At 44.5% G+C, this 27348-nt stretch overlaps 1 protein-coding gene across 2 annotated transcripts in view; it reads right to left on the bottom strand.

Annotated features, from left to right (window-relative positions):
- The window catches only part of LOC132406273 (phospholipid phosphatase-related protein type 3-like), an 83770-nt gene extending 63674 nt beyond the window's left edge, over positions 1-20096 (bottom strand). Inside the window, exon 1 of one of the 2 annotated variants that reach the window (XM_059991684.1) lies at positions 20017-20096. The gene's annotated coding sequence lies outside the window, so the exon portion shown is untranslated. Of the gene's footprint in view, positions 1-740; positions 851-20016 lie in introns of those variants that run through there. The other variant, XM_059991685.1, reaches the window with a different exon arrangement.
- Between the last annotated feature and the right edge of the window lie 7252 nt (positions 20097-27348).

Raw genomic sequence — 27348 nt, 5'->3', positions numbered from 1 at the left:
GCTCAGACCCTGGATCTCCTAAGGTGAAGTCATGTAACAGTGAAGCACAGGAATTGTTGAATTTCTGTCTGAAGTGATAGAGGTGGGTGCAATTATAACATTTAACAGTGATTTGGAAAGGTACGTGGATTGGAAAGCCTGAGATGGATTTAGGCCGAATGCAGACGAATTGGATTAGCTCAGTTAATCATCTTGGTTGGTGTGAGTGAGTTAGGCTGAAGGGACAGTTTTCCATGACCACTCTATGGTCACGGCTCAGTTAGACCCTCTAGCAAATGGGACCCCAGGATAAAGGGTCAAAGGGTGAGTGGCTTAACACAAGGACTACCTCATGGCCAGAGCCAGAAATGTTTTCTCAGGGACTTTTTTTTTAAGAAACAGAAAGACTCTTGCACCATGAGTCCCAATCAGACAAAAATGAACAGTAAAATAAAGGACAGCTTTCTGAAGCTCAATTTGCTTTCAAAGAGGGTCTTCAAAGGGTGGGGGGCAGAAAGAAACCAGAGAGTTAAGGAACCATCACCACACGGACATGGTTCCAATTGGACTGCTGATAGATCAGGAATTGAAGTCCTTGTGCTGCCTGCTGGTCCAAGCAGCCTGCGTTATTCTCAGGACCATACACCACCTGTCTGAGCACCGGCCCACCATGTCACTGTCAATTTCACAGCCAGAAAGCAGGCATCGGCGGAAGGTGAAGGGGCTGGAGATGGGTCTAGGATCAACAAAAATGACCTTACCACCCTCTCTTCTGGGTGACAAACATTCTCATGCGGGTAGTGGATGGAATTCAGCTAGTGAGAGTTACGCAGTTGGAACCACTTGCGTCACGCGGCCGCAGCTCGTAAACAGCCACAGCCAGGAGGCTTTTCCACCTCACCCTCTGCGTACTGAAGCAGCAACTCAGGAAAGCAATAACATCTCCAGCACTGAGCTAATTGGCTTCTCCTGGGCACAGAGCTAATGAAGGAATGTTTTGCACTTCGCGTTCTGCCTCATTACTCTAAGCACATCAAATGCAGAGAAGAAATTCTTTACATGTAGCATAATATTGTATGTTGCAACATGGCAGGAATAACTCAGCCAGTCTCCACAGATTCCACTGACTCAATATTCTATGTCTGACGTTAACCATGCACAAGGCCAGAAGTTGCAGAGAAAGGCAGCAGCAATCAGTTCTGGGAAGACTCTCTGCACTTACGACCATGTGGCTGGGCACAGCACGAACACCATCACAATACTGTTGGCAGAATCTCGGATGGTGACGAGGAGGCGCACAGCAGTGAGATGGATCAGCTGGTTGAGTGGTGTTGAAAACCACAACCTTGCACTCAACATCAGTAAGACCAAGAAATTGATTGAGGACTTCAGGAAGGGAAAGTTGGGATTCAGTCCTGATTGAGGGTCAATGGTGGGAAGGGACAGCAGTTTCAAGTTCCTGGGTATCAACATCTCTGAAGATCTATCCTGGGACCAACATTTTGAAGCAATTGCAATGGAGGTATGCCAGTAGGAGTTTGAGGAAATTTGTTACATTACAAAAGACTCTGGGAAATTTCTCCAGCTGTACCACAGAGAGGATTCTGAATGGTGCTTCACTTGCTTGTGCAGTTGCCAATGCACAGGATCAGATAAAACTGCAGAGGGTTATACACTCAGCCAACTTTATTATGGACACTAAGACACCCAGCATCTTCAAAAAGTAATGCCTCGAGGCATCGTCCATCGTGAAGGACCTTCTCTATCCAAAACATGCCCTCTTCTCATTCCTTTCATCAGGATGGAAGTACAGGAGCCTGAAGATTCATACTCAACATTTTTAGAACACCCTCTTCTCTCTCACCATTAGATCTCTGAATGATTCATGAACCCATGAGCACCACCTCATTATTTTGCTCTCTTCCTGTACTGTTTATGTATTTTATATATTCTTATTGTAACATAGTAAAGACTATAGCTGCAAAACAACAAATTGCACAATATCTCAGTGATATTAGAGATTTGGATCTTGCTTTCACTGCACAGAATAACCTTCTTATTTATAGCAATTCAAACTATCCACCTGTTCCCTGAAAAGTGGCGAGGGACTCGCATCTCTCCACTCCTGCCCATCCCAGCCTGCTTTCAGCAGCTGCCTTTTTCCAACCCAGTCTCTCTGCAGCAAGGGCCCATCTTCTCTCCCCTTTCCCCCATCCTGAAGGTTCCTCTGTCCATTTGTCAGGGCTGTGCAGTGACAAGAAGGCACTAGACAACCCTACGCCTGTGTATTCAGCTCACCAGTCCAAATTTAAATCCCCGGGTAATGGCAAGACATAGAAAAGATCAGTAATAAACACAAGAAACATTTCCACAAATGTGGAAATAAGAATAACTCCCTGCTTCCTGTTTCCCTGCTCAGCACCCTTCAGTGCAGCAGCTTCCAAATCAGAGCTAGTTACTCTGTCAAAACCTCCCCTCATCACCACTTGGTGTTGGGACTTCCAGTATGGTTCCCTCCTGAACAATCCTAGAGCAGCAAATTTAAGATATTTTTGAAATTTTCTACCACCTGTGCAACACACAGACCAGGAGCACAAAACCAATATTACGGACGCTGAACTGGCTGTCCCTGTGGATGGACAGCATTTGTCCCAATTCTCATAGCTCCACTCAACATCCAGGGAAAATATTCCTTAAAAACTAAACTGGCGGTCAAACCTGAAGGCTTGTAAAAGATAACAGTATACCATTATTACCAGGCAAGTGTAAAAAAAAGGTATGACAGGTCAGTCAGCTGTGAGCCCATTCTTTAACTGAGAAAGATGACAGAATGAACCTGCCCTCGTGATTTGAGCCAATTTTATCTCTGCCAATGAGCTGTACTGTGGGAAGTGGAGAGCCTATTTCTGCATAAGATCCCACAGTTACAAAATGATTGGAATTTTAAAAAATCAGAATCAAAATCAGAATCAGGTTTATTATCACCGGCATGTGACGTGAAATTTGTTAACTTAGCAGCAGCAGTTCAATGCAATACATAATATAACAGAGAGAAGAAAAAATCAATAAAATAAAAAACATTATAATAAATAAACAAGTAAATAAATTACTTATATTGATTAGATTAAAAAAGTGCAAAAACAGAAATACTGTATATTAAGAAAAAAGTGAGGTAGTGTTCAAAGATTCAACGTCCATTTAGGAATCAGATGGCAGAGAGGAAGAAGCTGTTCCTGAATTGCTGAGTGTGTGCCTTCTGGCTTCTGTACCTCCTACCTGATGGTAACAGTGAGAAAAGGGCTTGCCCTGGATGCTGGAGTCCTTGTTAATGGACACTGCCTTTCTGAGACACCGCTCCCTAAAGATGTCCTGGGTACTTTGTAGGTTCGTGCCCAAGATGGAGCTGACTAGATTTACAGCCTCCTGCAGCTTCCTTCAGTCTTGTGCAGTAGTCCCCCCCCCCCACCCCATACCAGACAGTGATGCAGCCTGCCAGAATGCTCTCCACATACAACTGTGGAAGGTGCTTATCGTGTTGTAAACTAGTAATCATGTGATTGGAATCTGGAAGGCACCTGCCTGAGTGGATGGTGGAAGATCAGACTGCAACACTTACAAAATATCTGGATCAGTACCTACCTCTCTAAGGCAGGGAAGGCTACAGACCAAGTGTTGGTCATCGGGATTAGTATTAGTGGAACCATCGTACACGCCCATCTTAAGCAGCCAGGCATATCTTGCTGCACTGCATTTCACAACTCCTACATTCTTTTATCTAGGTTCTCCCTCTCTAATCATTCTAACTTCTTTCTTGGCCAGATAGGCTGGTTTACAGCTTGTTCCCATGGTCAGCCCAGTTTTACTCCATCAAAGAAATGAACTCTCTCTTCCTTGGTTTCCTTTCCCATATGATGAAGGGTTTTTAACCTGAAACATTGACTCAGTTTCTTTTCCTGCCATTGTAGCCTGACCTGCTGAGTATTTCCAGTGTTTCTTGTTTCTACTTATGCATTGGCTGTTTTGATGGTCAGAATGGACCAAAAGGCCTGTTTCTGCTCTGTATGACTTGAAACTTGGTTGAGAGATTGAACCCTAGCCAGGATAACAGGGAGTGTTCCTTTGTGAAATAGTTCCTTGAGATCATGCATATCCACAGAAACCTGAAGAGAGAGTCTTTATCTCAGTCTCATCTGGCCTGTGACCCTTCTAACAGTGTAGTGTTCTTTCTGCATTATACTGTGGAGATGATGTGTACCACCACTAGTGGAGGGTATGAAACTCAACTTCCTGACACGGACAGCACAGAATAACACGAGATTCCCAGGAAACTCAAATCAAGTCAAGTCACTTTTTATTGTCATTTCGACCAGAACTGCTGGTACAGTACAAAGTAAAAACGAGACATTTTTCAAGACTGTGGTGCTACATGAAACAGTACAAAAACTACACTGAACTACATAAAAACACAGAAAAAAATACACTAGACTACATACCTACGCAGGACGGCATAAAGTGCACAAAACAGTGCAGGCATTACAATAAATAATAAACAAGACAATAGGCACAGTAGAGGGCAGTAAGTTGGTGTCAGTACAGACTCTGGGTATTGAGTCTGATAGCTTGTTACATAGTCTGGTCTTAAGAGCCCGAATGCTTTGGTGCCTTTTCCCAGATGGCAGATGAGCTTGTATGAGGGTCTTGCAGTCCAAGATGGTGCAATTCCCGAACCAGGCAGTGATGCAGCTGCTCAGGATGTTGAGATTTCAGAATCAGGATTAGTATAACCGACAGATGTTTTGTTCTGACATTTGTTCTTTGGGTGGAGGCAGTACTGAAAAGTTACCATAAATTACAATAAATACGTAAGGAGTGGAAAAGAGGTAGCGTTCGCGGATCATTCAGACATCTGATGGCAACAATCGTTCTTCCAGCTCCCATACTTCCTCCTTATTGACAGTGATAAGAAGGGGACATTAGTACAAACTCGGCACTTACTGGAGAGACGGCCTCGAGCAGAGCTGAAAACAGAGAGATCTAGGTGCCAGGATAAATGAATCAAACACAAATGGGATGGCCATAACTGAGGCAGTACAACGCTCAAGGACAAATGTAGCTATCTGTTTATTTATCAGCCCCTTCTGCCTAATGAGCCATGCTGCCCAGTACTCTTCCTAGCTGATCACAGGACAATTTAGTGACCAACTAACCACTATGTCTTTGGAACGTGGGAAGAAACCAATGCTGCCAAAGGAAACCCAAGCGTTCGGGGGAAGAATGTAAAACTCCTTACTGCTGACATCAATATTCAACTGTGAACTCCGACACCCTGAGCTGTAATAGTATCACGCTAACCATTACAGGACTCACAGTGGCACCCAAGGACAGTCAAAGTGGTAGACAGGGAAACTGTCATTTCTTTAGGACCCTTCATGAGTTTGAACCATCCAGAACTGTTTTGACAATTTTTGTTCAGAGCAGTACTGTGAAAAGGATGCAAGCAACTTGTAAACAGCAAGCTCTCACAAGCAATGAGAAGACAAGTTACTAAATCTATTATCTATGGGAAGCATGTTGAGGGAATAATGCAGCAGTACATCACAAAGCAGTCCCCTGAATTTGGAAATAATCTAAATGATGGCACTCAGAATTTTTTAACATGTCAAGTCATAGAGTCTAACATCCATCCTCTTACATATAAAGATAGACACAGATGTTAAATATACAAAATAAAAGCAGCCAGTGCTGCAGATTTGCAGAACTCTGAACAGCAGGAGGCTACACGGGTGATGACGGAGTCAAAACTCTGTTCTTAAATGTTGAACTACAGTATTTTTCAACAAATAAACTGGACTGCATACATTGTTATTTTATCCAACAACCTAAAAATCTCCATTGCTGCCTCCAGTAACCACCTCTCTCCAGATACGACCCTCATTCTCTTTCTAACCACCTTCCCCACTCTGCTGCCTCTTGCACCGACCAGCACAGTCCATCTCCACCTCATTGTTCTTACAAACCGCATTCACATTATTATAATGAAACCACACACCTCCAATGCCTGTATTTCCAAGCAAAAGAAAGGAAAGAAAAAAGGAGATTTTTCCTTTTTTTTTGCAGAATATGCAGAAAACGGTTGTAAATATGCCACAAGCAGACAGAATGGGCAGCAGTACAAGGCTCCATCTCCTCCCCGGAGTCACTGGACTGAGATTAGGAGGAGTGGGGCTGTACTGGATATCATTAACAATTAACAGTCAATGCAGAGTCACTCAGTCAGTTGCCAGTGATGGTGAAACAGCTTTTGTCAATTCAAAACAATTTTCCATATCAACTCACTGGCAGCTGGGCAGAGTCCAAATGAAGTGGTCTCAGTCCAGGAGCAAAAGTCCAGTCAACTAACCACCCACTGGTGACAGCTCTCTCTCAAGTATTAATGCTTGCATCCCCATTTATTGTTTGCAAACAGTCTTCAATTTTTCAAACAAAGGAAACATTGGACCCAAGGTCCAAGAAATTCTGTTCAATATTTCTCTTCTAAAACATCACTAGTAATCTCCACATTACTTTTTGTAAGGCTCCAAAAATATAAATCTTCTTGGCAGCTATTCTGAAATAGTGCCAAAAGATAGGGGTCAAACTTTCCAAATCAGAAACTCAGAGAACATAGAAATTTACAGCACAATACAGGCCCTTCGGCCCACCAACATCACCGGCAGCCCATTCCGCACACCCACCACTCTCTGTGTGAAAAAAACTTACCCCTGATATCCCCTCGGTACCTACTTCTAAGCACCTTAAAAGTATGCCTCCTCATGTTAGTCATTTCAGCCCTGGGAAAAAGCCTCTGGCTAGCCACACTATCAAAATCCCCTCATCTTCTTATATACCTCCATCAGGACACCTCTCATCCTCCATTGCTCCAAGGAGAAAAGGCCGAGTTCACTCAACCTGTTCTCATAAGGTATGCTCTCCAATCCAGGCAACATCCTTGTAAATCTCCTCTGCAATCTCTCTATCATATCCACATCCTTCCTGTAGTGACGTGACCAGAAACAAAGTCTTGTATAGCTGTAACATTATCTCACGGCTCTTGAACTCAATCCCATGGTTGATGAAGGCCAGTAAACCGTATGCCTTCTTAACAACACTACCAATCCACTCAGCAGTTTTGAGTATCCTATGGACATGGACCCCAAGATCTCACTGATCCTCCACACTGCCAAGGGTCTTACCATTAATACTATATTCTGTCTTAAAATTTCACTGACCAAAATGAACCACTTCACACTTATCTGGGTTGAATTCCACCTGCCACTTCTTAGCCCAGTTTTGCATCCTATCAATGTCCCACTATAACCTCTGACAGCCCTCCACACTATCCACAACACCCCCAACCTTTGTGTCATCAGCAAACTTACTAGTCCACCCTTTTACTTCTTTATCCAGGTCACTTACAAAACTCACAAAGGAGGGGTCCCAGAACAGATTCCTGCAGAACACCAATAGTCACTGAATTCCATGCAGAATATGAGCCAACTACAACCACCCTTTGCCTTCTGTGGGCAAGCCAATTCTGGATCCACAAAACAAGGTCTCCTTGGATCCCATGCCTCCTTACTTTCTGAAGGAGGCTTGCATAGGGAAACCTTACCAAATGTCTTACTGAAATCTATATACACTACATCCACTGTTCTACCTTCATCAATGTGTTTTGTTACATCCTAAAAGAATTCATTCAGGCTTGTAAGTCACAACCTGCCCTTGACAAAATCATGCTGACAATCCCTAATCAGGTAATGCCTCTCCAAATGCTCATAACTTCTGCCTCTCAGGATCTTCACCAACAACTTGCCCACCACTGAAGTAAGACTCACTGGTCAATAATTTCCTGGCTTATCTCTACTCCCTTTCTTGAACAAGGGAACAACATTTGCAACCTTCCAATCCTCTGGTACCTCTCCCATCCCCATTGGTGATGCAAAGATCATCGCCAGAGGCTCAGCAATCTCCTCCTTCATTTCCCACAGTACCCTGGGGTACATCTCATCTGGTCCCAGCGAGTTATCTAATTTAATACTTTTCAAAAGCTCTCCCAGTATGGAGGTTGCCATTCTGACCTCTGCAACGCACCATGGAGCAGCAAAGTGTCATCGGTGGCTTCTCTGAGCAGGGATCCAGAGACTGTGCTCCTGACAACAAGGGTCACCTTGAACTTGACCATGAGGACAGTGTGGGCTTGAGGTTTTCAGACAGCAGAGGTGTGAGTGAGTGAATGAGGACCTTGTGGAGGGACAGCCTACACGCACAGCATTCTGGTGGAAAGTATTGATCAGAGGGCGCCTGCCAAAAACCCAGAAGTCATTCTCTTTTCCCTCTGCTGTCCTCCCTGTTTTTCATCTATTTCAAATCCAATGAACACAGAACCAATTCTATTTCTTCCAATACTAGTGGCCATGATTTCAAGGGAGAACCTGTTGTAACTATCTATGGACAGGGTGACTGGAAAATCATTTTCTGTTAGTTTATCTCACCTTTTCTCATTCTTCCTACCAAAATGCAACATTTCTTTGATTAGCATTAAATTACACCCACCAAACTTCTGCCTATTCCTCCAGCCTGTCAGTACCATAATTAATCCATGATCATGTTCCTCACTGTCATCCAAAATCTCCAAGCATTGCGATCTCTGAAGATTAGGATGTTGCATCATGTGTATCACATTTTTAACGCATATTGAAGAAAGCGGGAATCCTGAGAAAAAAGCAGCCGCTGACTTTCTGGGTCCTGCAACTTTTCTATTTATTCTCTCCATAAGTTAATACAACAGGTTAGAGGACTGTAGAGATAGCTGTGGATAGACATATCAGAATGGGAATGGGAAATGGAATTAAAATGGGTGGCCACTGGGAGGTCCCGCTTTTTCTGGTGGATCGAGCTTAAGTGCTCGCTGGACCTCATCGATGACTGTATCTCAACTGCATCCACTTCATGCATGTCTTGCTCTCACCCCATCCTCCTGTCACCCTACCTGGGATAGGGTTCCTCTTGTCCTCACCTACCACCCCACCAGCCTCCGTATCCAGCACATAATTCTACTCAACTTCTGTCATCTCCAACAGGATCCCACAACCAAGCACACCTTACCCTCCTCCCACTTGTGGCTTTCCACAGGGATCACTCCCTACCCAACTCCTTTGTACATACATCCCTCCCCACTGATCTCCCTCCTAGCACTGTTCCTTGCAAGCGGAACAAGTGCTATACCTGCCCTACACCTCCTCCCTCACTACCATTCAGGGCCCTAAATAGTCCTTCCAGGTGAGGCGACACTTCACCTGTGAGTCTGTTGGGGTCATTTACTGTGTTTGGTGCTTCTACCGTGGTCTCCTCTATCCTGGTGAGACCCAACATAGACTTGGAGACTGCATCACTAAGCACCCATGCTCCATCTGCCAGGAGAAGCAGAATCTCCCAGTCATCTCCATTTTAATTTCACTTACCAATCCCATTCCAATATGTCATTTCTTGCCCTCCTCCACACTCAGGTTGGTGGAACAACATCTGATATTCTGTTTGGGTAGCCTCCAACCTGGTGGCATGAACATTGATTTCTCAAACTTCCGATAATGCCCCCACCCCCCTTCAACATTCTCTCACCTCATCTCCTTGCCTGCCCATCACCTCCCTCTGGTGCTCCTCTCCCCTTTTCTTTCTTCTATGGCCTTCTGTCCTCTCTTATCAAACACCCCCTTCTCCAGCCCTGTATCTGTTTCACCAATCAACTTCACAGCTCTTTACTTCATCCCTCCCCCTCCAAGTTTCACCTATCGCCTTGTGCTTCCCTCTCCTCCCCCCACCTTTTAAATCTACTCATTTCTTTTCTCCAGTCCTACAGAAGGGTCTCAGCCCAAAACATCGACTCTACTTTTTTCCATAGATGCTGCCTGACCTGCTGAGTTCCTCCAGCATTTTGTGTGTGTTGCTAGGATCTCCAGCATCTGCAAATTTCCTCTTGTTTGTGAAATGCTCCAACAGTCCCTTTTATTCCACAGCCTTCTGTCTTGACATTACTTTATCAAAGGCCTGTTATAAACCCTTAATCAAATCTATCACATTCCTCTTATCTCTGTGTAACTTCAACATAAAACTCTTATCAAGTTAGTTAGCTATAGTTGGCTTGAAGGATATTAAATTTATCAGATTCGAATGAAATCTGAATTATTCTATATGTTACAGGTATCAACTTATGGTGATTTTGATCCATTGTTATTCTGTGCAGAAGATATCTGACACCTGTATTTACACTTCAGTTTTGTGTATTTTTCATTCGCAGGCCAGAATTGATTGCCTTTTCCTATTTGCTCTTGTGAAGTTAGTAGTGAGACATGTTCTTCAACCCCAGCAGCCCTTTGTGAGAAGGTTGACCCTCACTGTTGTTGGGGAGGTTCCAGGATTTTGACCCAGTAACAGTTATTATACTGTATGTGTTGGTGTGTGGCCAAGTGGTTAAGGTGTTCATCTAGTGATCTGAAGGTCGCTAGTTTGAACCTTGGCTGAGGCTGCGCCTGTGTCCTTGATCAAGGCACTTAGCCACACGTTGCTCTGCGACGACACCGGGGCCAAGCTGTATGGGTCCTAATGCCCTTCCCTTGGACAGCATTGGTGGTGTGGAGAAGGGAGACTTGCAGCTTGGGCAACTGCCGGTCTTCCATAAAAAAAACCCTGCCCAGGCTTGTGCCCTGGAAACTTTCCAAGGTGCAAATCCATGGTCTATCGAGACTAACGGTGGCCTACACATTATACTGTATATTCCCAGGTTAGGATGCTTCCATTTATTTCCAGGTAACCATCCTGAGTATTAGTCAGTCTAGTGTATATTAATGCTCCAGTTATCGAGTTGTGATCCATGCTGTGGTGACGGTGCTAGTTTCCCAACTGTGCTCACAATGTATATTTCCCCTGAGGCAGAGCATGTTTAGAGTTCAGGTCAAGAACCTGAAACATTAACTGCCTCACTTTCCACGACTTGTTAGGCAATGGGAACAGGCCCTTCAGCCCACTGAGTCTCTGCCGACCAACCAACACCCTTTCACAGTCATCTTGAACTAATCCCACTTTATTCTCTCTGCACTCCCATCGGTTCTCAGCAGCATGGATCAAAAGACCATGAGTGCTTCTCATTTACTAGCTGGAAACAAGCTACAGTATATGCTGAAACTCCCTAAACATATGACTATAAATTCTCCAGTGACACCACTGTTGTTGGCAGAATTTCAGACGGCAACAAGGAGGCCCACAGGAGTGAAACAGATCGACTGGTCGAGCAGTGTCACAATAAGACCCTTGCACTCAATGTCAGCAAGATCAAAGAATTGATTGCAGACCTCATACAGACCAGTCTTTATTGAGGGATCAGCAGTAGAAAGAGAGAGCAGTTTCAAGTTCTTTGCTGTCAGAATCTCAGAGGATCTATCCTGCGCCCAAGATATTGTTACAATCATGATGAAGGCACAGAATCAGCTAGGAGTTTGAGAGATTTGGGATATGGGAGGTTTGTAATAAGTGGAGTTCTGCAGGGATCTGTGCTGCACCTTCAGCTGTTTGTGATGTATACAAATGACCTGGATGAAAATGTAGATGTGTGGGTTAGTAAGTTTGCAGATGATACCAAGTTTGGTTCAGTGATGGATAGTTTAGGAGACTGGTAAAGAATATAGCATGTTATAGACCAATTACAGATATAGGCTGAGAAATGGCAGATGGAGTTTAACCCAGATAAATGTGAGGTGCTGCACCTTGGTAGGGAAAATGTCAGACAGCAGTACACAGTTAAGGGCAAGATCATCAACAGTGTTGCTGCAGAGAGAGATCTTGGGATTCAAGTTCATAGCTCCTTGTAAGTGTCTACACGGGTCAATAAGATGGCAAAGAGTGCTTTTATTAGTTGAGCATTGAGTTCAAAAGTCAGAAGGTTATGTTGCACCTTTATAAAAGGTTATGTTGCACCTTTATAAACTCTGGCTTGGTGGTAGAGGCAAATACAGTAGAGACTTTTAAAAGACATTTGTATAGGCACATGGACGTTAGGAATCTGGAGGGTTCTGGACATGGTGTAGGGAGGAGGGATTAGTGCTTGGGTGTTTTTAATTTGCTTTTTAGCGGGCTTGACTCAATATTGTGGGCTGAATGGCCTGTTTCTGCTCTGTATTCATCTATGTTCTACAGTATGTCACCAAAGACTATCAGATGTACTGTGGGGAGAATTATATATCAGTTGCCTTACAGTCTGGTACGGCAACGCAATGCACAGGACTGTTAGGGGCTTCAGAAATTGATAGACTCAGCCAGCTTAATCACAGGCACAAGCCTCCCTGACATTGAGGAAGTGGCTCCACCAGGAAGGTCCCTCACCATCTGGGAAATGCCTGTTTCTCATTATACCACCAGGAAGGACCCTCACCTCTGGGACATGTTTCTCATTATACCACCAGGAAGGACCCTCACCAGCTGGGACATGCCTGTTTCTCGTTATACCATCAGGAAGGACCCTCACCATCTGGGACATGTTTCTCATTATACCACCGGGAAGGACCCTCAGCTCTGGGAAATGCATCTCATTATACCACCAGGAAGGACCCTCACCTCTGGGACATGATTCTCATTACACCACCAGGAAGGACCTTCACCTCTGGGACATGCTTCTCATTATACCACCAGGAAGGACCCTCACCAGCTGGGACATGCCTGTTTCTCATTATACCACCAGGAAGGACCCTCACCATCTGGGACATGCCTGTTTCTCATTATACCATCAGGAAGGACCCTCACCGCTGGGACATGCTTCTCATTATACCACCAGGAAGGACCCTCAGCTCTGGGACATGTTTCTCATTATACCACCAGGAAGGACCCTCAGCTCTGGGAAATGCATCTCATTATACCACCAGGAAGGACCCTCACCTCTGGGACATGATTCTCATTACACCACCAGGAAGGACCTTCACCTCTGGGACATGCTTCTCATTATACCACCAGGAAGGACCCTCACCAGCTGGGACATGCCTGTTTCTCATTATACCACCAGGAAGGACCCTCACCATCTGGGACATGCCTGTTTCTCATTATACCATCAGGAAGGACCCTCACCGCTGGGACATGCTTCTCATTATACCACCAGGAAGGACCCTCAGCTCTGGGACATGTTTCTCATTATACCACCAAGAAGGACCCTCAGCTCTGGGAAATGCATCTCATTATACCACCAGGAAGGACCCTCACCTCTGGGACATGATTCTCATTACACCACCAGGAAGGACCCTCACCTCTGGGACATGCTTCTCATTATACCACCGGGAAGGACCCTCACCAGCTGGGACATGCCTGTTTCTCATTATACCACCAGGAAGGACCCTCACCTCTGGGACATGCTTCTCATTATACCACCGGGAAGGACCCTCACCATCTGGGACATGCCTGTTTCTCATTATACCACCGGGAAGGACCCTCACCATCTGGGACATGTTTCTCATTATACCTCTGGGAAGGACCCTCACCATCTGGGAAATGCCTGTTTCTCGTTATACCACCAGGAAGGACCCTCACCATCTGGGAAATGCCTGTTTCTCATTATACCACCAGGAAGGACCCTCACCATCTGGGAAATGCCTGTTTCTCATTATACCACCAGGAAGGACCCTCACCATCTGGGAAATGCCTGTTTCTCATTATACCACCAGGAAGGACCCTCACCATCTGGGAAATGCCTGTTTCTCATTATACCACCGGGAAGGACCCTCACCTCTGGGACATGTTTCTCATTATACCACCGGGAAGGACCCTCACCTCTGGGACATGTTTCTCATTATACCACCGGGAAGGACCCTCACCTCTGGGAAATGCCTGTTTCTCGTTATACCACCAGGAAGGACCCTCACCATCTGGGAAATGCCTGTTTCTCGTTATACCACCAGGAAGGACCCTCACCATCTGGGAAATACCTGTTTCTCGTTATACCACCAGGAAGGACCCTCACCATCTGGGAAATGCCTGTTTCTCATTATACCACCAGGAAGGACCCTTACCATCTGGGACATGCCTGTTTCTCATTATACTACTGGGAAGGAGGTACAGCAGCCTGAAGACCCACATTCAATGTTTTAGGGACAGATTGCGAATGAGTCCATAAAATCATAAAAGTATCTCGCTATTCTTGATTTGCACTACTTTATTTTATTGCCATCTATAACAGTTCCTTATGCCTGCACTGTGTTGCTGCGCCAATTACACCATTAGCGTCAGTGACAATCCACCTGATTCAGACAAAAAGCTGTACTCTCGGAGTGGACTTTAAACCCACCTGTCCTCTCAGACAGTGATTGGCAGACGATCCCACAGAAGTACTTGAGAAGAAGATTCTACCCTGTGTACTGACCAAATCACCTGTGAATTACAGAGATGCTTGAGGAACTCTGGTTAGGCAGCATCTATGAAGAGAAATGAACAGTCAAAGTTTTGGAGTTGCGATCCTTCATTTGGACAAAGTCAGATGAAGGGTTTTGACATGAAACATCGACTGTCCATTTCCCTGCATGTATGCTGCCTGAGCTGCTGAGTTCCTCCAGCATCTTGTGTGTTGCTCCAGATTCTGGCATCTGCAGTCTCTTGTCTTCTGGCATCTGCAGCCACTTCACAATTAATATCATTACAGCAAATCATCATGGTTATTCGTTCATCGTGGTTTGCAGGAGGAAGCTGTGTCCAAACTGGCTGACCCAGGCAACAGGCAACAGATTTGCTTTGGGACACCTAGAAGTTATGAAATTTGCTGTTTGATTGCAGGGTCTTTCTGCTGACACTGACCCCAGCGTCCAGCTTTTATTTGAGAACCATCCCTTGGTGTAAGCTATAAATGAGCATACCAATGGAATTAGCTGATCCGTAGCCTAACTGTTTGTGGTTGTTACTCGGAAACTACACCGGGTCCCTGCACCACGGTTGGGAAGATCTGAGGCTGCAGGATGTTGGAGACTGAGATTAAGAGGAGCCACCTCTCTACCAGAAGCCTCCTGGAGTACCACAAAAGCCACAGACACTCACTCAGTACATACTATCATTAAGCAGGAGAAGCCCAGGCTGGATCTCAGCTCTGGTTTCCGACTATGACCTAGTGTTACGAGTACGTTGTCTAACCTGTGCAGACTTGGTGATTGTAATAGAAACCTCCCCTCCAGCAGGACAAACTGGCAGAACTGAGCAGTGAGGTTGACTGGCATTCTTTTGATAGGGAATACGAGGCAGAGACATACAGCACTACAACAGGCTCTTCAGCCCATCTAGTCTGTGCCAAACTCTTACTTTGCCTAGCCCTACTGACCTGCATTTTCTGCATTTCATAACGTCAGGACACCCAAAGCAATTTCCACCAATTAAGCATTTTCTGAAGTAATTGTTGCATTACAGAAAATGTATCCAGCAACTTGCTGACAGCAAACTCACGTGGAAGTATTGTAATTTTGGCAGCATAATCTATTTTGGTGAGTTGGCATATGGGAGAAATATTGATCAGGGTCTCATCTTCCAGATTTGCCATAGGCTCACCTCCCCTCACCTCAGATAGCTGACTGTTTAGTGTCTCATCTGCAGCAGGGTCTGACCAAAAGTACAACACTTTTGATACCACACCAGGACACCAGCTTGGATTTTATAATCAAGATTCCTGCATCTAAGAAAGAGGCAGAGGTTCACGTTTACCTTCTCCAACCTTGTCAATTATACCCGGAGCTCTCAATGTGGCATTTTCTATATTGGTTAGACTAAGTGCAGACTAGGCAATGCACTTGCCATGGCCGTCTAGATCTCTAGGTTGCCAACCATTTTCATTCTCCTCCCCACTTCCTCAACTTGGACTCTACTGCCAGGGTAAGGCTAAATGCAAACCAGAAGAACAGGACCTCATATTCTGCCTGGCCAATCTACAACTTAATGGCATAAAATGCAGACTCCTCCAATTTCAGGTAAACTGCTCCTTCTCTGTCCTTTTCCTCTCTTCTGGTCTACTCAATTGCCCCTAGATTCAGCCATGTACCCATAACCCCATATCACTTGTTTCTTTTCCTCCTCTATCCACCATCTCTACCCATCACAAAAACGCTTTTCCTACTGTTCTCATCTGTCCTCCCAGCTGCTTCTACTTATCACTTCCCAGCCTTTGTTTGCTATCTGCTCTCCTCCATTAATCATCCCTCCTTACCTGGATCACCCATTATCTGCCAGCTCTTGCTCCACATGAATTTCCTTTTTATACTAGCTGTCTCATCTCTTCCGGTCCAGATGAATGGTCCTGATGTGAAATGACAATTATCCATTTCCCTCCATCATTGCTGCCGGACCCATTGAGTTCTCCAGGAGTTTATTTTTGCAGAATGATGGTTCACCCTGCAGGCATCTCTTGAGTCAATTCTCCTTCCTTCCATGGAGCTTCTGTTCAGCAAGTGGCTGAGATCTTGAACCAGTTTGTGAGCAGAGTGAATTCCTCTCTACCCTCTCTCAGCCCTAATCTCTTCACACAGTCCCACATCACACCAGCACAGGTCCATAAAACATTGTTTTGCCAGTGTAGTGATAGCTCTGCATACTGGACCTATGCCTGAGAGATCAAAACTGCCACATCTCATTCCGTATGGCAGAGAACACAAATATAACAATTGTCTTGTTTAGCTTTGACTCAGAGTTTAAGGAACAAGAACCTGACCCTTGCTGCTTCACCCCCATTTGGGGCTTTAACTTGTAACAGACTGTAGAGAAAATGTATCAAGAAGTTTGCCTGAGGATTAAGCAGTTAATAGAGAATCTTCACTGAATCACAGGCGTTACACCCAGACTTTCTCAACCTTGAAATAGTGCAAGCTTGGACTATATAAAAAAGACACTTCATGCAAGGGAGAAGGGAGGAAGAAAATCTAAACTCCTGCAGCTCTGTTTACATCCTTGGGACACAAAAACTGCACTGCAGTGGGGTAGCTTTGCAAAATAGTGTCAGAACAATTGTTATCAAATTGTGTACAAAGTTCCACAGACAGCAAAGACACAATGATCAAAGAATGTCAGTCCTAAAGCTGGGCAAGATTTAAATAGTTCCCAGAATGCCAGTCAGGATTCTTCTGCAAATAGCGTCATGTGATTAAGACCTGAGCCCTGGTGCAGGGCTTCAACCTGAAACATCGATGATGCCTTTCCTGCCCACAGATGGTGCTCGACCAGCTGAGCTCCTCCCGCAGATTGTTTGTTGCTCCAGATTCCAGAACAGCCAATCTCATGTCTCCTTCAAATTACTAGTGTTTTTTTGAGGGACCAAATAGGACCTTATCAAACATTTTATCCAAAAGGCTCACCACTTTGAGTGTAAAATATCTGCTGAGGTCTCCAAAACAGAGGTTGAATGTACAGTGAAGTGACCCATCAGGAGATCCATCCATAATCAGGAAGATCATGGTACACTCATAGGAAGTGAGAAATAGCAGCAAGGGTAGGTCGTCCGACCCAACAAGCCTGCTCCACCATTCAGTAAGAGTTTGGCTGTTCTGGCCATGGATTCATAACCCTTAATTATCCTGTTATGCAAAAATTTATCTAACCGTATCTTAAATATATTTAATGAGAGGGGAAAACTGCTTGCCTGGGCAGAGAATTCCATAAATTAACAACCCTCCGGGAAAAGCAGTTTCTCCTCATCTCCGTCTTACATCTTTTCCCCTGAGTTCTTGAGTCTATGTCCTCTAGTTCTAGTATGTCCTACCAATGGACACAACTTTTCTGCTTTTGTTTTATCCATCGTTTTCATAATTTTATCTGTTTCTATAAGATCTCCTCCTCATTCTACTGAATTTCAGAGAGTGTCGCCCCAGGCAATTCAATCTTATAGGCTAACTCTTTCTTTCCCAGACTCAGCCTACTAAATTTCCTCTACACTGCCTCCAAAACGAGTATATCTTTCCTTAAGTAAGGAGACCATTGCTACACACAGTGCTCAAGTACTCCACTTACCACCTGTAACTTAACATAAAGACTGACCAAGCCACATACAACCAGCACTCCAAGCAATGTACATCACACAGTGCTTCAAGTTCTCAAAAAATGATGATGTGTGTCATGGTTCTGATACCTGTGAAACGTAGCACAAAAACAAAATAATTTCTAGGTCATAGCTAAGGATTAAAATGTAAGATTTAGAATTCCCTGATACATTTCCCATCCCTTGGACGTCTCAAGATGTTTTACAGTGATGAAGCACTCCTCCTCCAGAGGGTTCACAGACCCTCCATAATGTGCACAGACACAGTGCATGTCAGGTAACTTTATCCACCCAGCCTACATGTCTGGTTGAAACTTGTATTTACAGTATATTGGTTGGTCTGTTTAATAGCAAACTCATCGTTGTACTGGAGTGTTTTAGGAATGAGTCTCACTCAGGGAGTTGAGAAGCCTAGGGTGCCAACGTTGCAATCAGGGAAACAGCAAACTGCAATCAGGTGACAACCAAGCCAAATGATATTCTATTATGTCAACGGGGTGAACAACAGGGAAATTTTCATTATAACACCACATTCATGAAAAGAGGGGGAACATCATTTTCTCATTGTAAAAGTGGCACCACTGACAAAGCAGCACTTCCCCAGCACTGCAGTGGAGTGCCAGCCTTGACTCAGATTGTTCCCTGGGGTGGGACCTGATCCTCAGGTGGAGTTCAGTAATGGCCCATGGACTGATCCAGTGGATGGGAAAGGAGCCAGGAGACCACAGGAGAACACAGGGCAAAATCGAGGGTATCCTGTACAACATACAAAAACCATGATGAGAAAGAAAGCTTACAGCCAGTCACGGTCATGGTGCTGACAAACCAGCAGACTCCAGCACAGACTACATCCACATGCACACATGGACCTACCTTTCAGTGGCTAAAAGTGAAGACAACAGCACATTCCTACCCAGAACAGTGGATCAGTTTTCATGGATTGACTCCATGTAGACAGTGTCAATCATGAAAGAGAATTTACATTTTTCAACTTGCATTAAGAACCTACAGTTGACTTTCAAATACTTCCTCAAACCATCTGACCGCTCCCATTTGTTTATGTGATGGGCTGGTCATTGGCGTCAGGGTAAGGGCAGCTGTCCCGCAGAAATATGTCCAAACACAAAAAGTGACTGCTGTTCCGTCAAAGAAATGAAAGGTTCTGCAGGTGCAGCAATTAAGGTACAGTCCGGACGAATACGAGTCCTGAAGAACAGCCTCGGCCCGAAACGTCGGCTGTTCACTCATATTCATAGATGCTGCCTGACCTGCTGAGTTCCTCCCGCATTTTGCGTGTGTTGCTGTGCAATTTCCATTATTGTTGCTTCAATGTAGTTGCACCTTATAGAAGTCAAAAGTAGAGACATCTCTTGGCTGGTAACCGAATATGTCACATTTTACAAACAGTAAGAGAAAAAAGTACGAAACGCAAAATAAAACAAAACACGCTGATTTAGCAACTCTCTCTCACACACACATTCCTTGGCACTCCTGCGCAACTGAAGGAGGCGGCTCCGAAATGCAAGCTTTGCTTTTCTTTTCTCGGCATCAGAGGTATGGGGTGGGGGCAATGATTGTCGGTATCCCGGGGATGCCTGGTCTTGTGACCTCAATCCCCAGGGCAATTAACACATAGGGGAAAGGCACAATGCTCCCCAGAATTATATTTTAAATACCTATCTAATCAAGTTGGACAGCACATGACATGAATGGGGAAGAGCAGCAGACAGACCTCGTTAGGATGCATGCAAGCGAACAATCTTGGTGCTTAAACTCCTCGCCGTTTTATCTTCGGCAGCCTCTCACTTCTGTGTTGGGTTAATTTTCTGTTAACAAAGAATCGAGGAGCCTTCCCTTTAGATCACAGCGGCGTCCATACAATGAAACTTCCATCAGCCTCCTGTCACTCTGCAGCCCTGCAGTACGAACGGGCAAGACCGAAGATTCTGTTTTAAGGAGCCGCTTACCTTTTGTTGGACGAGGAGGTGTGCAGAGATTGGAAAGGTTGTTTCTTCGCTGCAGTGTGTCTACTGCCCTCTGCTCTGCAGACAGATGTTGGGAGGAAAATCCAGCAGGAAAAAAGGGGGTGTGCTCAGCCCTGTGCCTGGCCGGAAACTGAGGCGGAGCTGCTGCGGGAAAACCAAGGCATCTCCAAACCAGCTCGCCACACCTGGGACCGGGGGAAGCTGCGGTCGCCTCCTCGCCGCTTAACACTAATGTCCCTTGCTCGGCGTGCACACAAAGCTGGCGGGTGTTCGCTGCCCGGTGGCCTCGTTACCATGGAGAGATCTTCGGGCTGGGGAGAACAAAGAGGAGACTGCGGCTTCCATCACACCCAACAGGAGGTGATGGGGGAGACTGGAGGATCCGAGCGGACTGTCAACACGTGGGAGCCCCCTGCCAGCCCCAGCAACAGACCGCAGTCTCCGTGCGTGTCCCACATCCCAGCGCCGAGCGCCCGGTCACCTCGACCAACAGCAGCCCTCTCTGGCAGCCTCGGCACCTCGTGGCTCACTCCATGCCAAACCGTGCCGCGATGAATGAGATCACTTTAACCATTTCCCTGCCGCGGGGCTTTGAGACTGTTCGTCCTCCTCTTAAAGTCTTTACATTAAATATACATACATATGGTGACTGGTTTCTTTTAACTGTTGCTGCATGTGCTTTATATATTTTACATTTATTTCTATAGAATACATATCCATACATGTGTGGATGAATGCATTATCAATACGTACGAGAAAAACGCATTTGCTCCAGCGTTTTGTCTGTATTACTTTGATTTCCAGCTTCTGCAGATTTCCTTAGCACGAACGTAATTTCGAATATCCTAAAGTATTTCGGCGATACTTCACTGATGTGTTGACATCGTTGTAATGTCGGAAATGTCATCCGTTCTGTGGACACACGCCCATTCACACATACACGGTCACACATTTACACTCACATGCACCAACACACTAACCTTCACACTCCCAGACCTGCGCACTCTTACACCTACACACCATATATTAACAACTACATTTACTCGTCCATATTCAACACGAAAAGAAGCATTCTCTGAAATCCACTCCTTCTACAACGGATAAAATCTGTCTGCTTCAGCCAACCACTACCTTGCTGTGGTGAATTTATATTTAATTTTCCGGATCGGCTGATTAATATAGAAACCTCAGTATGAGATCTCTCCTGAATCAGTGCAATAAATAGCAGAATCGATAGAAATCGATAGATGACTGGGGCTCGCATTCCCAGATGTCACAATGGAATTATTGCAGAATTAATTCGTCTTCACTTGGCTGATTTAATACCTTTTCTCTTAGCCCTTTCTTTCAATTAGCTTTATCTGGCTGCTTTGATTTGTGTGACATCAGCTGGGTGAAGCCACACAGGTGTGTCGTGCACTCTGTACCTGACGAGTTCGGCAGCTCGAAGTTGAGGTACTGGGAGCTGCAGCGGTCGGGGAGTTCAGCGGGGCGGGGCATGCGGTGGCACTTGATTAACACAAGACCCCTGGTACCCGTGTTTCTGTGTGCAGCGTTCTGAATGTCATCGACTCGGAGCTGTGGCTGAGAATTCCCACCTCTCCACATATGTGAGGCTGGCCTTGAGAGAAGGGGACGATTCAGATGGATTGACCGTTCATCGAGTGCTATGCATTGTGTAGGCCTGGGAATAAAGTGTTTATAATCCCAGCTCGTACATTTAAAATGCTGCAGGCGTTTGCGCTATTTTGTTTCAATGAGCCCAGATGCTGTGGCTGGAACTCATGTATCAATTTACCAGCTCCGTCATTACCTTTAGCAGTATTAACCTATTCTATTACCTTTCTTTCTCCAGTGTCAATAAAATAATTTTACACCTGTTGGTATGCAACATAAGACATCCTCATTGTAATTAACTCCATCTACTGCTGCCGTTTCACATTTAAACTGTTCCTAGCAGAATCACAGGGAAAAAAAAACAGCCCACCATACCTGCTTTATTTGTGTGACTGAACCAATTGGTGTGAGTTAACCCCCCAACCCTCCACATTTTCCCCTTCAGGTGTATATCCCACTGGGTTTCGGAGATCACCATTGAACCTGCTTCCATCTTTCAGGCTGAGAACAAAGTTCATTATATGCAGCATGGTTGTGACTGATTTCTGCTTAAAATACACAGTGTATTCTTAACTGATCCATCCAAGTTACTAGCTCAGTCATTTTTGAAGCCCTGTTTAACTAGTTTAATGTTACTTTAGAACAAGCCACAAAGTTATCAAGAATAAATCTATTGTATTCATGAAGTAAATAGTTTTAAATAAATTTGGGGCTGAACATTAACAAATTGTAGGCCAAGCACCAAAAGTGAACAATTAGAAATCAGTCACCATCCTCTCTGAGATGGGTCCAGCGGTGTTCATGTAACCCAGATCCATCCTGTCACAGACACTCTTTCACTACAACTGAAAACTTCTTGCTTTCTCACATTTTGGGTCTGCTGAAAGGTCATTGAAACATGATTGATCTCTAACATTAACTCTCTGTCTGTCACTACAGATGCTGCCTCACCTGCTGACAGTTTCCAGTATTTCATGACTTTATTATGGAAAAGTAATATCTATTATTAATTATAGTAATTTGTATAAATCAATTAAATTTTGAAGAGGAAAGCAAATTATTTTATGAAAGCATTTAACCAATACCAATAAACTACTGTACATCTGATGACTGTAGTCATTGTTTCTTTATGTGCACATTCCTTGGTGAGTAGAGCTCATTACTCCAGCCTAAGGAATGGGATTGATTTGGTTTGTAGGATTACACAAGGCTTAAACAAGGTGAGTTTGGAGCACTCACACAAAATGCTGGAGGAAATCAGCAGGTGGGGGAACATCTATGGAGAAGAATAGAGTCAATGTTTTGGGTCAGGGCCCTTCATCAGGACTGGAAAGGAAGAAGCCAGAATAAGGTGGTGAGACAAAGAGAAGAAGTACAAGCTGGCAAGTGATAGGTGAAGCCAGGTGAAGGGGAAGGTATGTGGGTGAGGGACGGGGGCGAAGTGAGAAGCTGGGAGCTGATAGTTGGAAATTGTAAAGGGCTAATCTGATAGGAGAGGAGAATGGGCTATCCAAGGAAGGAAAGGAAGAGGGGTACTAGAATGACGTGATGACGTGAGGAGTAGAGAAGGGGTAAGAGGAAACCAAGAAGGGGGACTTGAAAAAGAGGGAAGGAGGAAGGGAGAAATTACTGGAAGTTAGAGAAATCAATGTTCATACAGTCAGATTGGAGGCTAGCCAAATGGAATGTGAGGTGTTGATCCTCCAACCTGAGATTGTCCAGTCCAGGACTGACTGAGAGGAAGGTCTGAGAGAGGCTGAGATGGACAGCAGAGCTCTAGAGGTAAGATCAGGTCAAACCTGCCCAATTATGGTACTGTTGATAGTACACTTTCCACAATTTGGCAGCTTAGGTACAGCTTCACTACCTGTGATCAAGGTATAATATACAGTGATTTGGAAAAACAGAAGATTTCCATTTCAATAACACCTTCTTGTTCCTTGGGTCTAACTGTGCTCAGATGGACTGTATTATATTTTGCATTACATCAGTGATTACTCTTCCAGAATATATAATTAGCTATAAAATATTTTGGGAATTAAGATCTATCTCCCATTTTCTCCCTCTCCCTCCTTCCTTGTCCTAGATGGTGTTGAACCTATTGAGTGTTTTTAGGACATTCTGTTATCCATTCTAAAGAATTTCATCATGCTCCTGACTTGTAGATGGTGAGGTGTCAGGAAGGAATCACTCACTTTAGGCCTCTGATTTGTCCTAGTAGCCACAGTGCCTATGGTACATAGCTGGTCCAGCTGAGGTTCTGATCAATAATGATCCCAGGATGCTGATGATAGGAAGGTTAGCAATGGTAGTGCCATGGTCAGTCAAGGCAGATGATTAACTCCTCAACTGTTGGAGGTGTCCATTGCCTGGCACTTTTGGGTTTCAAATGTTGACATGCTACTTCTCAGCCCATGTCTGAGTTTTGCCCAGGTTTTAAGGCAATAGGGAATGAAATGCATCAACTTTTGAGTTGTGAATGGAAATGATCATCATTGAAAATCCCCCACTTCTGAGTTCATGATGAAGGTGATTGGCTGTACAATAGCATACTGAGGAGCCCATAGCATAGGGGCTCCCAAACGTTCTGATGCCATGGACCTCTACCTTTAACTGAGGGGTTTGTGGGTCCCAGGTTGAGAATCCCTGTTCTAAGGCTTAGAATGATGTTTTGGGGTTATGATGATTGTCCTCCTCTGTGCAAGAGGTAACTCCAACTATTTGAGTGTTTTCTTCCTGATGCCCAGGACTACTTGATGCCAACCTTGGTCAAACACTGCCTTGATACCAGCCACTCTACCCTTTTCTTGTTGGTCCATATTTAGCCTGAGACATGATTAGTGGTCCTGGTGAAAAGTATACTGGGCATCAGTGAGTCATTTGCTGGTGAGTGATGACATTTGATAGCAGTGTTAACAACAGTTTAATGATAATTAAGAGCAATGGTGACAACCAGAATAGATTTGTCCTTTTTGTGACCAAGACATACCTGGGTAATTTCTACACGGCTTGGCAGATGACAACGTGGTAACTGTACTGCAGTAGCCTGATTAGAGGTGCAGCTAGTTCTGCTGACAAGGTGTGTGGTACTACACTGGGACACTATTTGCTTCTGTAGCCACTACTGTATCCTTTTCTCTTAGTATTTATTAATATTGCATGAGTGAATTGAATTGGCTGGTAAGTGAGATGTATCACCCATGCAGTGCTTCACTGGAGAGGGTGTGAATGCTTCACTCCTGTCTCTCACATCACATCCTGACCCTGCCAACATTGAGGACAAGGATATCGGAGCCTCCCTCTGTTAGCTGTTTAATGGTCCACCATTCACAACTAGATGTGGTAAGGATTCAGAGCTTCATCCTGATTCATTACTTGTGAGGTTGAGGTTTGTGCGATCATCAACAAACATTCCACTTTTGATCTAATGATGGAAGGAAGGACACTTGCTGGAAGCAGCTGAAGATACTTGGGTCTAGGACGTTGCCCTAAGTAACTCCTACATCGGAGTCCTGAGCCTGCGATAATTGACCACTGATAATGCACAAGACCATCTTCCTTCATGCAATGAATGATTCTAATCATTGGAAAGTTCTCCTTTTGGTTCCCTTTGATTTCAGTATCTCCAGAAGTCTTTGATGCCATACATGGTCAGATGCTGCCTTGATGTCATGCTCATTTACTCTCATCATACCTCTGAAATTCAGCTCCTCGATCTACCTTTGCATCTGTGGTCATACCTGGAGCTGAGTGGTCCTGGTAAAGCCCAGACAGGGCATCAGTGAGTGATCAGGTTATCAACCCCCCTTCTTTGTCTGTACACCCTTGAGAAAGTGAATCACTGATCCTCATGAATGCCAGTTTTGAGCTGCCAGATTTGTTTTGAGTCAGTCCCACTCAGCACGATTGTCAACCCATGTATGAATAGACGGTGTCCCCAGCATGAAGGTACGATTTTGTCTTCACAAAGAGTTTTGCCTGGTGTAGGAGAGTCTAAAATTAGAAAGCACAGACTTAAAGTGAGAGGGGAAAGACTTAAAAGGGACCTGAAGGACAACTTCTTCACAAAAAGTCTGATTAGTATATGGAACAGCCTGCTAGAGCAGGTATAACCATATAACCATATAACAATTACAGCACAGAAACAAGCCATCCTGGCCCTTCTAATCCTTGCTGAACGCTTACTCTCACCTAGTCCCACTGACCTGCACTCAGTCCATGACCCTCCATTCCTTTCCTGTCCATATACCTATCCAATTTTACTTCAAATGACAATACCAAACCTGCCTCTACCACTTCTACTGGAAGCTCGTTCCACACAGCTACCAGTCTCTGAGTAAAGAAATTCCCCCTCGTGTTACCCTTAAACTTTTGCCCCCAACTCTCAACTCATGTCCTCTTGTTTGAATCTCCCCAACTCTCAATGGAAAAAGCCTATCCACGTCAACTCTATCTATCTCCCTCATAATTTTAAATACCTTTATCAAGTCCCCCCTCAACCTTCTATGCTCTAAAGCATAAAGACCTAACTTGTTCAATCTTTCCCTGTAACTTAGGTGCTGAAACCCAGGTAACATTCTAGTAAATCTTCTCTGTACTCTCTCTATTTTGTTGACATCTTTCCCATAATTTGGTGACCAGAACTGTACACAATACTCCAAATTCGGCCTTACCAATGCCTTGTACAATTTTAACATTACACCCCAACTCCTATACTCAATGCTCTGATTTATAAAGGCCAACATACCAAAAGCTTTCTTCACCACCCCACCCACATGAAATTCCACCTTCAAAGAACTATGCACCATTATTCCTATGTTCTACTGCATTCTTCAATGCCCTACTATTACCATGTATGTCCTATATGGATTATTCCCACCAAAATGTAGCACCTCAAACTTATCAGCATTAAACTCCATCTGCCATCACTCAGCCCACTCTTCTAACTGGCCTAAATCTCTCTGCAAACTTTGAAAACCTACTTCATTATCCACAATGCCACCCACCTTAGTATCATCTGTATACTTACTAATCCAATTTACCACCCCATCATCCAGATCATTAATGTATATGACAAACAACATTGGACCCAATACAGATCCCTGAGGCACACCACTTGTCACTGGCCTCCAACCTGACAAACAGTTATCCACCACTACTCTCTGGCATCTCCCATCCAGCCACTGTTGAATCCATTTTACTACTTCAATATTAATACCTAACGATTGAATCTTCCTAACTAACCTTCCATGCGGAACCTTGTCAAAGGCCTTACTGAAGTCCATACAGACAACATCCAGTGCTTTACCCTCATCAACTTTCCTCGTAACCTCTTCAAAAAATTCAAAAAGATTTGTCAAACATGATCTTCCACGCACAAATCCATGTTGACTGCTCCTAATCAGACCCTTTCCATCCAGATAATTATATATACCATCTCTAAGAATACTTTCCATTAATTTACCCACCACTGACGTCAAACTGACAGGCTTATAATTGCTAGTTTTACTCTTAGAACCCCTTTTAAACAATGGAACCACATGAGCAATACGCCAATTCTCCAGCACCATCCCCGTTTCTAATGACATTTGAAATATTTTTGTCAGAGCCCCTGCTATTTCAACACTAACCTCCCTCAAGGTCCTAGGGAATATCCTGTCAGGACCTGGAGATTTATACACTTTTATATTCCTTAAA

This window comes from Hypanus sabinus, chromosome 16, assembly GCF_030144855.1.
Source record: "Hypanus sabinus isolate sHypSab1 chromosome 16, sHypSab1.hap1, whole genome shotgun sequence".
NCBI lineage: Eukaryota > Metazoa > Chordata > Chondrichthyes > Myliobatiformes > Dasyatidae > Hypanus > Hypanus sabinus.
The sequence above is the reverse complement of the archived record's forward strand: the minus strand, read 5'-3'. Positions and strand labels throughout refer to the sequence as shown.